At 42.4% G+C, this 13,138-nt stretch overlaps 1 long non-coding RNA gene across 2 annotated transcripts in view; it reads left to right on the top strand.

Annotated features, from left to right (window-relative positions):
• LOC122464606 overlaps window positions 1-12,912 on the top strand; it is a 107,338-nt gene extending 94,426 nt beyond the window's left edge. Inside the window, exons 3-5 of one of the 2 annotated variants that reach the window (XR_006288800.1) lie at window positions 11,043-11,159; window positions 11,508-11,589; window positions 12,058-12,904. This is a non-coding gene — a long non-coding RNA (uncharacterized LOC122464606). Of the gene's footprint in view, window positions 1-11,042; window positions 11,160-11,507 lie in introns of both variants that reach the window. The other variant, XR_006288799.1, reaches the window with a different exon arrangement.
• The last annotated feature ends 226 nt before the right edge of the window (window positions 12,913-13,138 follow it).

Raw genomic sequence — 13,138 nt, forward strand, 5'->3', positions numbered from 1 at the left:
TCCTTGATCCATCTTCTCCATTTGTGGTGACCTGTGATGTCTCAAAGGTTGTTGTCAGATTTGCACTTGAACAAATTGATGAGCTTGGTAAGTGCAGACCATTGGCTTTTGGAGGTTGCAAGTTAAATGAGCAGGAAACCAAATATCTGGCTACAGAATGGAGCATCTGGCTATTGTGAAGGCCCTCAAGGCCCATCATCCCTATTTACTAGGTACGGAATTTACACTGTACACAGGACATGGTGCCCTGCAGTGGCCCCTTATGAAGCACAATGCAGAAGGATGCCCAGGGAGATTGATTCATGAACTGTCTGAATAAGCATTCACAATGCACCATTAACCTAGAAAGCAAAATGTGGTTGCAGATGCTCTCAGCTAGACGAGGGCAGCGAGAATAGACTCAGCCTAGACTTGTGAGGACACTGAGTTATGTTTAGTGCACCAACAGATCTAACGAAGGAGACCCAGAATGGGGAGACTCAAAGCAGTACAGGACCCAGGATCTGGCTACCAACTTGCTGATTTGTGAATGCAACATCGGTCGTGGAGTGTCTACATGATAATGAAGGAGCAGGCCACCTGGGCTATGAAAAGACACCAAGTCAGGCATTTGACAGATTTTCTTGGTTGGGCATGGCTGCAGATGTTGAGGGCTGGGTACTTTCCTATCTTTCCTATCAAGGAAGGAAAACGTGGGAAGGAGAGGCAGAACTCCTTTAGGGAAAATATCCCAACTTAATTAGCCCCAGGAGTTCATACAGAATTATGGAAAGGCCCATACCAGAAACACCAGCTGGAAATCAGTATTTGCTGGTATGTGTGCTTTCTCAAAGCATGTGGTAGGCAGCCACTGAAGATAAAGACTGAGGCAGTTATGACTGCATTGATGGAACATGTGGTGTTGCATTTCAGCCCACCAACCTGCATCTGCAGTGATATGGGAAGGCATTTGAATCAGTTATTATAATAGGTTTGCTGGCCTCCCAGATAACCCAGGTGAGGACCAGTGTTGCACACCCAGTAAGTAATGGAGGAATGGAGACAGTAAACCACACTGTTTGTTGGTTCCATGATTAGAGTCTTAGTCAGCGAAGACCTATGAGACTGGGATGTGAAGATACCTCTTGTCATCTTCGCTCATAACACCAGCTGGCACTCAACTATCCATTGCTCTCCCAATGAGATTATTTCTGGACTCCACAAACCCTTGCTTCTCTGACTTGATGTTCAGGCAGCAATAACCAGCAAGCCCCTCTGCACCTGCACAGAACTGGGGCACACAGATTCATTGACGGAAAAGGAAGGACAAACGCTGAGGATGCTCAACAAATATCCCAGAGGGATGCAGGTTCCTGTGGCTCATAATGGGGGACTGGTTGTGGAGAATGAATTGCCCAAAGTGTCCTTGGGACCTTAACACTCTCTGCAGTGTTCAACAGACTACAGTGGATAGGTGTAACTTGGTGGATGTGAGCCGTGCACATCCTGATAATCTAGACTGAATTAAAAGTGACGTCTCCACGATTTAATATAGGACTCAAACAGGCAGACCAACACGGAACCTGTGTGGATGGCAGGCTGCCTGGATTGCTAGGAACTACTGATTTAAGTTTGTATTCAACTAGAGCAGGGGTGGCCAACCTGAGCCTGAGAAGGAGCCAGAATTTGGCAATGTACATTGCCGAAGAACCACAGTAATACGTCAGCAGCCCCCGATCAGCTCCCGCATCCCGCTCCCAGCGCCTCTCACCCACTGGCAGCTCCGCCAATCAGCACTTCCCCCTCCCTCCTCACACCTCCTGATCAGCTGTTTCGTGGCATGCAGGCGGCTCTGGGGGGGGAGGGGGTAAGAGTGAGGGCACGACAGGCTCGGGGGGAGGGGGGGGAGTGGGGATGGGGTCTGTGGCAGAGCCAGGGGTTGAGCAGTGAGCACCCCCCAGCACACTGGAAAGTTGGTGCCTGTAGCTCCAGCCCCGGAGTCGGTGCCTGTACAAGGAGCCGCATATTAACTTCTGAAGAGCCGCATGTGGCTCCGGAGCCACAGGTTGGTGACCCCTGAACTAGAGGGAGGAAAGTTGTAATCATCAGGGCAGATAGCACCTCCACCAATAGATGGTGCTGTATCTTTACCTTAGTGTTAAGTTGTTGTCTTGTATGTTATGTTGTTGTATGGGATGGGGAGGGGAAGGAGTTAGCAGGAAGTATGTCCTTCCCATGTGTCCTGGGGTTGGTACTTTGTGTTTCATTAAACCTGTGATTTTTATATGCAAATGTTACAGAATACAATCTTTCAGAAGAGCCCCAGAGCTACACAGAAAGGAGCTATTATCTCCTCACTCCTGGATGTGATGTCTTTGCAGCTACATTGACCTATTTCTGCAGCCATATTGCATGGCAAACTCATGTTTAATTTGCCATCTACTACCACTTCAGGTGACTTTAAGCATTACTGTTTCCCCTCCCCTATAATACATGTATTTAGGATTATTTCCCTTCATACATATTAGCTAGTGGTTTTTCTAAGATTAGTCTAATTGTGTTATCTGCCCATGTTTCCAATATCATCAGTTCCCTTTGTATCTGTTTCTCCTGACCAGTATTTCCACTTTCTCCTAATTTAGGAAAAACTAGCAAATACTGCAAAATATTTGTTCATAGTTTTAAATTTGTTCCCACTGCTTTGCTTTCACAGAATAACTGAATGGAATATTCACCAGGTGGAATATTCACTAAAACAGCAAATTTTAAGTAAATATTAAAGAATAGTAATGGAAAATGAATTTTTTTATTCATAAATCTAAGTATTTATATCCCAGAAATCTAATTCAAAGACTTATGTTCATCCAATCATCAAAAAGACACATATACCATAAAACCTATGTATCCAGTTAAAACTGACCAATACAGCTAAAATTTTCAGTATCAGATACTCACAATGAAATATTCATGTAGACCAGTGTTTCCCAAACTTGGGACACCGCTTGTTCAGGGAAAGCCCCTGGTGGGCCGGGCCGGTTTGTTTACCTGCCGCGTCTGCAGGTTCGGCCGATCACGGCTTCCACTGGCCACAGTTCGCCGCTGCAGGAAGCGGCGGCCGGTAGATACTCAGTCCAGACCAAAGGAGTGAGTCATTAATAGACTCCACCAAATCCAGAGAGTTGTTGCATTGGGTGGGGATCCTATGTAGCTTTGCAAAATCCAAGTCTGTGAAGTTTCTGCAGGCATCCGAGTCCACCAGCATCTCCAGATTGACCTTGGATATGGTGACATGTCAGATCTGCAGGGGGAGTTGGAGGTGTATTGGGTCCTGCTGAGCTGTTGCCAAAGTACCAGTGGACAGATACTGATGCTGAACAGAGTGGGAGAGTACTACCGCAGCCTGGATCCCTTTGTTGGGGGTGGGAGTGGGGGTTCCCAACTGGGTTGCAGATTGGACCTTTGGCAGGGCTGCTTGACATTAAGAGTCCCAGTTTCCTGCAGAATAAGCATAGACGTGATGCCCAGCAATGAGATTTCTGTGTATTGTAGAGGGAGGGAGGAGCCTGACTTGTGTGGGCTTGGGCTGTAGACAAGGTGATTGGGGGGCTGGAGCCAAATGCGGGGGAGTGCCGTGGTAGGAGACTGGCCTTTTTTCTTGATGGCATTCTGTCAAGAGGTGGTTGGTTTTTAAGCTAAAGTCAAATCAAGGCATCCAGGCCGGGTGGGGATCCACTTGCGCCAGCTCATCTCTGATATCATTTAGACTGAGGCAAAAGTGACAGCACTGTGCGGCCTTGTCCTACTTGGTGTCTGCTACCAAACAGAACTCCACGGCATACTCAGCAACAGGCCGGCTCCTGCCACAACACCAGCCGGGCAGTCGCAGCTGTACGCTCACCATTCAGGTCACCAAAGATCACCAGCATGGCTTGAATGAAGTTCTCAAGCGTCCCAGGAGCAGGCTTGCTTTCTCTAGGGTTGGGAACACCCACGTTGGAGCCTGCCCAGTCAGCAGGCTGATAATCAGTCCTACTCTGAATTGGTCAGTGGGGAATGACTATGCGTGCAGCAGAAATAAGGGCTGGCAAGAATTAAGAAACCCTCAAAATTTGTCACAATCTCCATTAAGCTTATCAGGCTGGGGAGTGCACCACTGTCTGCCCTTGCAGTGCTGCACTGTGCGCCTGTAAGGCAGTGACCTGGACCAGCAGGGTCTGTTAGTCCTCCATTATATCCAGCAAGGAAATACTGGCTAGGGAGAGGTCTGTTCTAGCTGCTGGGCTGAACCTTTTATTAACTCTTGTTCTCTCTTGTTGTTGTGGCTGCTCACACAGTCGGTGACTGGGACTTGGGCAGTCATGCCTAATGGCTGGAGCAGGCATCAATAGCTAGGACTCAGAGTCCAGGGTCAGAACCAGAGTCAGAGACCAGATATCCAAGCCAAAATCAGGAATCCGAGCCCAGAGTCATAATTGGGTTACCTGGAGCGAGGCAAGGTAGGAACGGGTCTGGAAGAAGCAGGCACATGCGCTATTGCAGCTTTGGGTGAATGCTTTGAGTAGTCAGTGACCTGCTGCTGGACTTAGGAGGAAGCCTGCTCGCTTCCTCAGCCAGTCAGGTGGGGGCAGTCCATCAAGTGGTTTAGCTGAAGTAGTTCAGCTGTGCTCATTAGGCTGTCAGGAGTTTGAGCAGCAGCTGCTGCAGAGTCTTATTCCTAACAAGTCTGGAGAAAAGTAGCAATAATAAGGTAATGTCTAGGCAGTAAAAACAAACCAAAAAACCTTGTAGCAGTGAGACTCCGAGCCAAGGTCTATGGACTTGGGTGCATGGGGCTCATACTAAGGCACTAAAAAAACGCTGAGTAGATGTTCGGGCTTGGGCTGGAGCTCAGGTGGGTTTTGAAGCCCCAGCCTGAGCTCTACATGGCTATTTTTAGTACCATAGCACGAGCCCAAGCGTCTAGACCTGAGCTCTGAGACTCCCAGCTGCAGGGTTGTGTTTTTGTTTTGTTTTTTTGCCATGTAGACTTAGCCTAAAATTAAGAAGGGAAGAAAGTCACTTTTTGATAAAATTCATTGATTCCCCTTTTCTCAATCACTGGACCTTTCACTGGACCCCTTTCACTGGACCCCTGAATTGGATTTGATTTACCCATCTCTGTAGGGAATCCGTTAGCGCACCCATGCTTAAAGCAAAAGCTTAGTTGACGTTTATTTGTGGTGTTTGTGTACTATTTTATTCTAATGGGCTGAGTATTTAATCCCATCACCAAGGTATCTGAGGACCTTCGAGCTATGCATTAAGCATTACAACTAGCATCCATCATGTAAGCTTCCTCTTCCATTCTTCTCACGAGATGGAAGATTACTTGGAATTTGTAAATGATATGCTATGTGTTTTGTGTTAGTGAGTGCAAGTTCAAAGAAGTGTGATTTGCACTGGTAATGGACTAAGTATTGCTGGGCCTGTAATACCTGTGACGGAAATAATTTTGGACAAGCTGTTAAAAAAAAAAATGGCAGCTTTTAGAAAAATACTTAGAGGTTTTGAATGTTAGAAATGGTCAAGTGCATGATATAAGAAATGTATCGCCTGGATCTACAATATTTTACATGTGTTGTGGTGGAGTGTAGGAAGGATGGGTAAATTAGATAACTGATATTGCTTCTTTTTGCTACTAATAGGTATTTTATCTACAGGAAACCGTATATCAGCAGTTCAGTTAAAATTTTGGGCAATGTTTCAGATCAGTTCTTATATAAAGATGAACAATGGCCTCATGTTTTGGTAATTATTGTAAGATTTCCCAGTTAAAGGACCCCAGGCATTGCAAGAGGCAAAGTTAAAACTTTCTTTCATTACTTTGTGTTTAACACTTTTTATAGTAATACTTGTTTCAGATGTTAAAGACGGTATTTAGTAAATTCCGCACCTCTCAGTAACGTTCAGATGAGTTTCTTGTAAAATAGTCAATACTTTAATGCATGGTGCTCAATTGAGCAAAATATCCAAAGAATTGGCTCACCACAGCTTCACATGTGATCAGAATGTTAAATACTACAGAAATTGCGCTAAAATGAATATTTTTGCTCCACTTTAAGAGTTGACAAATCTAAGCATTTCCTCAAAATCCATATTACTCTATGTATACACTTGAAAAAGCCAGACTCCGAGAAAGTTCCTGCAGAACCTCTCTTCTCAACAGTCAACCCGGTATAAAGGCTACTTAATGATCAAATCAAGATTTGTAGGCACCAAAGCTTGTACATCTTTTCTCAGAAGATTTTAATCTTTGTCCTTGCCTTCCAGTGGAGGTTTTTTCAAAGCATCTTTGCTTAATAAATGCCTTTCAACAAGGCTTCAGCAGCAGTGAAAGTGTGCTTGAACAGCAATCCTGAGTCCTTATCAGCTGTATAGTGATCAGGTGAAGGAATAATTGATTTCAATCAGCAACACCTGTTTTTTAATTGCTCAAGTGATTATAATTCAATAATAAAAAGCCAATTTAGCTATCTTAACTCAGATTGCATTAACCTCTGATATACAGTATAACAGTGAACTTGCAATCGGCTAAATTACTTTCACAAAACAATTGCAAATATGACTTTATCTTGGGTTTGTTTGGCAGTTAAAGATCTTTGTGTTCTCAGTTGAAAGATCTGCATTTCTTTCTGTTTAGTGGGCTAAAATTATTCTTCTGCTAGCTAGGGGGGCTCAAGTTTAAGGCCTAATACCAAGATCACTGAAGTTCATAGAAATGCATGCTTCCATTGACTTCAGTAGGCTTTGGATCATACTCTTGGGGCACTACAGTGGTTAGGGATAGTGACCCTTCAAACCGTAGCCATATAGATAGCTTAGATGTTGGAGCTGGTCCAGAGTGGTGATGCAGAAGAGTCTCCAGATGCTTCCCAAGTAGAAGAGGAGCGAGTGAAGGTAGGCCCTACCCCTGATATCTGAGTGGAACTAGCCAAAGTTGTATAGCAAATGGGGAGAACCATGCCACATATTTAGTTTCACAGTCACTGCCCCCAACTAGCCAGTAAGTAGAAAGGTACAAAATTCACAATTTTGGTTTCACAGAAGTTCATCTGACCATTTTGATGTGAGCAATTTTGCATCATTTCAAATTTCTGCTTCATTTGCAGTTTTGATAAAGTAACTAGTTTCTGATTGAAAAGAAGTTAACACAAACGTTCACATTTTTAGTTTGAAAACTACCTTCACTCAGCAATGAGCCAAATTCCCATCTAATTCTTTTTCTATTAAACCCCATTTTACTGGAAAATGGGCCTATTTTCACTGGAAAAAAATTCTCAAAAAATGTTCTTATTTTAGTGGCATTTACCACAAAACTGAGCTCGTTTGGATGGATGCATAGTGAACTGTTCAAATTCTTCCATTTCGGCTACTTTTGCATTCTATTATGAATGTTTTGCACCCTCTACCACTAACTGGACTGTTTGGCTGCTTCAAGTGCAGCTGGCCAATGGAGAATATGTTGGGTTGGAATAACTGTGTCAGTGTGACCAATCCAAGCCTTTAGTATGACTATATGCTGCTCATTTCAGGATAAAGGTCAGTTTTGTCTCCAGTGTCAGGACTGGGAAGAAGTGACATAACATCAGGGTAGAGAAAAAAATTATCTAGGAGACTGGTATGCCTAGTGTCAATCCAGCCAGCAGCCTGGATTTATATTATATGCTATGAAATGGAAGAACCACATATAAACCACTCTTTTTGCCTCTTGATTCTGAGCCAGTCAGAGATGGGAGTGCTAGGGGAGGGAAAGGTTGTTAATTATGCATTTCTACATTTCCTCCTTATGGCAGATTAGAAGCAGCGATAATTGAGCTTTGAAAAGTGGTAAATCAAACCCAGCCTCTCAGAGGACAATGCATGTACACAAGTTTAGGGTAGTCTACTTTATTAGGGTGGCCCTGTCAGAGAATATCTTTCTGGGATTGTAGAAATGCAATGGTGGGGGGCCAAAAAAGGAAACTAGAAACAAAGGCATTCCTTAAAAGTACTTCAGAGACAAGAACTTTTCATTACTCTGGACACCATTCTGCTGGACATTTTGATTATATTGTATAGATGGTGTTCCCAAACCCACCCATCCACTGTCTTTTATTTAAATGGCTCTCAAATCTCAGGTTTCCTGGCATTACAAAGCTTTGTGTTATGGAGACACCTATGCCTGGGCAATACAGAGGCATCTATCATGCATGCCATATAATAAGCCCACCCGCAGAGGGAAAAATGGTTAAAATGTGGTTCTGCATTGAAAACTAACTCCAAAACTCACATCATGGGGTTCCATGATTTCTGTATCACATGCACTCCCTTCACAAATAAACAGATGTTTTTTCTTACTGCCATTCTACAAACTTGACCTGGGTTCTGAGTGGCTGAGTGTATTATTGTTCGTTATTTACGTTATTTATTCATGTAATTACTAACGGTAACCAGCAGTAAAAGTTCTGCAGGCCAAATTGTGCCTTTATTAACATCTGTGTGACCCCATTGATCCAGATTCTGAGTTTTCTTAGAGCAGTGATACTCCCTCAGGGATATGTATACCCCTGAAGGTATGCAGAGCTCTTGCGGGGGTACTCAACTTCATCTAGATCAGTGTTTCTCAACCTGGGGATTGCAGCCCCGAGGGGGGTCATGGGACAAGTTTAAGGATGTCCCAAGTGCAGGGCTGGCATTAGGGAATGGCAAGAAGGCAGTTGCCTGGAGTCCCACGCCACAGGGGCCCCTGCAAAGCTAAGTTATATGCTTCAGCCCCCGCCACCTGGGGCTCAGGCTTCAGACAAGGCTCACAAGTGAAAAACAGGCTCAAGTATCACACTGAAATGTAAGTACAATATTTATATTCCAATCAATTTATTTTGTAGTTATATGGTAAAAATGAGACAAGAAGGAATTTTTCAGTAATAGTATGCGGTGACACTTTTGTATTTTTATGTCTGATTTTTTTAAGCAAGTAGTTTTTAAGTGAGGTGAAGCTTGGGTATGCAAGACAAATCAGACTCCTGAAAAGGGGTACAGTAGTCTGGAAAGGTTGAGAACCACGGACTTAGAGCATTGTGACACCAGACCCAATGGAAATATCCACAGCAAGAGTGAAATCTCATAAGGTCAGGACCCAGAGCTTTCTCAGTGATTTGCCCACATCTCTGGAACTCCTTTATGGAACAGTTGAGAGCAACCACAAATCACACCATCTTTAGTATTAAATTCAAGTCTCACAGCTTTGACTTGGTTTTCCCACTTTTTTAAATCACTCCCTTTCTCATTTAGCCTCATATGAAGGTGAATATGGGGAAAATAGAAGATAGACCTAGGTCGATTACATTACACATTGAGTAATATACTTCTGCAAGGCACTCGGGTACTAAGATGATGAGTGTGACATTTAAATTTCTAGAGACAGGCAGTGTAAATCAGAAGACTCTACACTGAAGGTAATGGAGTTGCACCAATCTGTAACTGGTTTAAGTCAGATCGGAATCAGGCTCTTTGTCTTTAAATTATGCCCACACTATGCACAGGTGTAGGAGGCGTAGCTCCAAGTCAGTCTCTTCTGCAGAGCTAAGGGGAATAAAAGGAATCATTTAATCAGTAAAGTCAACAGATATGACTATAATTACACACAGGGAGTAGATGTGAGTAATTTTTAAATTGTCCAGAGCACAATAGCATTACAAACGGTTACAAAACAAAATAATGTGAGAAACATACATGCCAAATGCAGCATGCTCTGCGGTGTGGTGAACAAGTTACTTTTACTGACATCTGGGTTTGGTAGCATATTACATCAAGTTGATCAAATAATTTGCAGCAAATAATTTCCTTGATTGATTTAGCCCTTTTCCTGTCTGCACAGGCTGATTGCAGTTTCCTTGGGTTCGTTCATTTGAATTTTTTCTGGGTTTGTTTGTTTTTGTTTGTTTTATTTTATTGTTGTGTTGCATTGTATGGGTTAATTTCAAACTGTTTGCTGTGAGATTTCAATACCCGATACTCAAAATGTTATGCATGTTGGTTAATTATGGTATGTCAAATAAATTTCATGTTATTGTCTATGTTCATATGAGTGTAACTTTTATGAGCCAGAGGCCTTGCAAAAGTCACTGGGGCTTTGAATCTCTCTGGGAAAAGTAGCACTTTAAGGCAAGGTAGCTGTGAATTCTAGAAAATCTGAGCTAATTTAAGAGGCTGCTTTGCAATATTTGCTCAGTTTTGAAATGATATCAGTGAAGATGTCTGGTTCTTAGTAGAACACTGTCACTGACATTGCCAGAAACTTTCTTCGTCTTACGTAACACAGTTGTATCACAGCTAGATCAGCAAAGGGGCTGCTTTGACTATGACTTTACCAGTCACACATGCCATGTATGTAGCTATGAACTGCAACTGTGTTCCACCTTTACATTTCTGAGACTCAAGCCTGCCTCTCTGCAGGACCAGTGGCCATTTTGTGAGGAAAGTTGATGCAGCAACATATGGGGCAGCTAAACATGGCGTTCTGTCTCACGGAGAACTTACTTTTGTGGCTTGTTGTTTCCCTTACTCCGTCTGAATGACTTATTGAGTATCTGGTTGCTTTTTCTGCATAGCAAAAGCATAATAATACGGTATACAGTTAAGTCTATTTAACCTTTTGTGGCCCGACCTCTGATTGTCAAAAAGGGAATAAATGACTAATTTAAAATTATTTGTAAATGATGTAGGAATTACTGAACCCTCAAAATATACACTTTTTTGCCTTTTTTGGTGGAAGCTGAGGTACTTTGCTCCCAGAGATCTTTATGCTTTCCTTAAAGAAATGATAGCAGCAATTAGGATGAGAGAATTCAGAAGCTTCCTGCATTTCCCAAGTAACATGAAACTGTTCCCTGAGAGAGAGAGAGAGAGACATTTAGGCTGGCAGCACAAGAGCAGAGCTGAGTCATTGATTTGTGTATGGGTAGACTGATAATCCTGTGGTTTTAGATTGCACTGGTGTAATTTTATATAGGCCCCTGATATTTGTTTGGGTGTTATATCCACAGGGTGACAACTGACCATTGCTGGGGCCAACAAATGGGATACAACTCCCAGTGGTTTTGGAATAAAATACTCAGAGTAGCAAAGCCTGACGTGGACAAGGACGAGAGTCAGTTCCTGAGGTAAAAATCCATCTGGTCCATAACCAAGCCTGCCCTTTACTCACAAAGCCCTGGGAAGCCTCTCCAGCTCACAAGAGTAGACAAATAGTCAGTTCTTGGTGCAAACCAAAGCCCATGCAGTTTGTCCCAAGTGACTGTTGCCATCTCCAGGGGGCAGAGTTGAGGGTGTGGTATGAGAGGCTTTGCCACAGCTCTTTAATTCCTGGACTTCAGAGGTTGAAATGTAGCTTTGTTTCCTGATAGGGGAAGGGTTAGAGGGGTGTGGTGGGTATTACTTAGAACTATGCATTTTCTTATTTTCTGACATGTCACTTTTGTTTAATTGTTTGTATTTCCTGGTTATGATAGGTTTGAACCTGGGCTGCCACATTCTGGAAGGGCATGAAGGAAGTGCTAAGCTTCCTTAACTCTGCCTCAATGAAGATTTTTGGTAATAAATATAACTCTGTACACACCCAAATCACTGCACTTTTACTACTCTGTTATTACTGGTTGCAATTCTAAAACATTTCCAGGGGACTGCTGCAAGAAAGGAACATCAGCCTTAATGAGTTTGCCAAATTCTTCCTTTTCTGTAGATATAGCAGAAAGAAGATGACTAAGTTTTAAAAGTTATTCATTAATGGAGTTAATCCACAAGCACTCCAAAGAAACATATAGGGCTAATTCAGCACGTATATATTTTGTGTGTAAATTGATAGGGCATAGCAAGATTGCTCTTGAGAACCTGATAGTGGTGAAGCTATAAGGCATCTAGAACAGTCCTATTCTCTGTTTTTTCCAGTTCTTCATATTCCTTAACGTATCACAGTCCAAACCAAATGTATCTCATGACGACAGGGATAACAAACCCACACAGTGGTTTCGTTATATTTACTGATTCATGCCTTTTCTACAGGGCAAGCTATGAAGCAACATTTAACATTTGTCACTTATGTCTACGTTTCTCCAGGAAGATTAAGTATATTAATGATGTGAAGATCATATGAAGAACATTCTGAAAATAGTAAGATCTCTGAACTGCCTTAAAGGTAAAAGTAGAATTATCACTTTCTCCTCCTTTATTAGCAATTGCTCATAATCTGTTGTTGCTTTTCTAACTGTTTTGAAATTAGCAAACTTAAAAACCAAGCAGTCTAGAAACATAGTTTCCATCTGTGTATCACAACTGTAATCCCAGATAGGCACAGCTGGTCATAGCACAACTCACACATTCAAAATATCTCTGTCCTCTGAATAAGTCATTTCATTATAAACAATAGAAAATGAAAAGTGGGTTCTCAGCTTGTCACTGATTTCAGTCTTTGAAACTCAAAGGACAGGCAGGTTTCTCTGCATTCTTTTGATGTTGAGCTCCAGGGATTGTATCTTTTTGTTTTAAATTACTCTCCAAATATGCCTTTATAGTTGGGAGATCCATGATGTGAAGTGAAATGTTTGTAGTGGCAAATGCTTCTCTTCATTGAAGAGTTTGACCTGACACTGTTCCCAGTTTGCTGTAGATTTAGGAAATAAGTTGTGTATAGTTCATTGCACAAGTTCCACTGTCTCCAAATCCTGAAAGTTCCAGTAGTTTGCCTTTGTGTAAGACAGCATCTAAATATTTTTCATTGCTGATCAACCAGAACACTTCAGACAGAGCAGAAAACATTTATCTTGGTGATGTGAAAACTCCATTTCTCTTCTTTGTCCATGCACTGAGTTGGGGTCACTTGAGCTGTTTTTCTCTGTGAAGCAAATAAAAATGAGCACTGAGCTTGTTGCCATTTCATTTATTGTTTCCATAACCCAAGTCTAAACTGGTACCCTGTCCAAATTGACAGTGAACTTGCAGAAGCAAAACTGAAAGAAAAGGGGTTCTGAAAACATTAATTTCATAGACAAGAATGTAGCTGCTTATGCCACCTCAGAGGATGCATCCATCAGTGTAACAGCAATGGCGGTACTGAAACATTGCTTAAGAGATGGAAAATTTGGCA

This window comes from Chelonia mydas, chromosome 2 (genome assembly GCF_015237465.2).
Source record: "Chelonia mydas isolate rCheMyd1 chromosome 2, rCheMyd1.pri.v2, whole genome shotgun sequence".
NCBI lineage: Eukaryota > Metazoa > Chordata > Testudines > Cheloniidae > Chelonia > Chelonia mydas.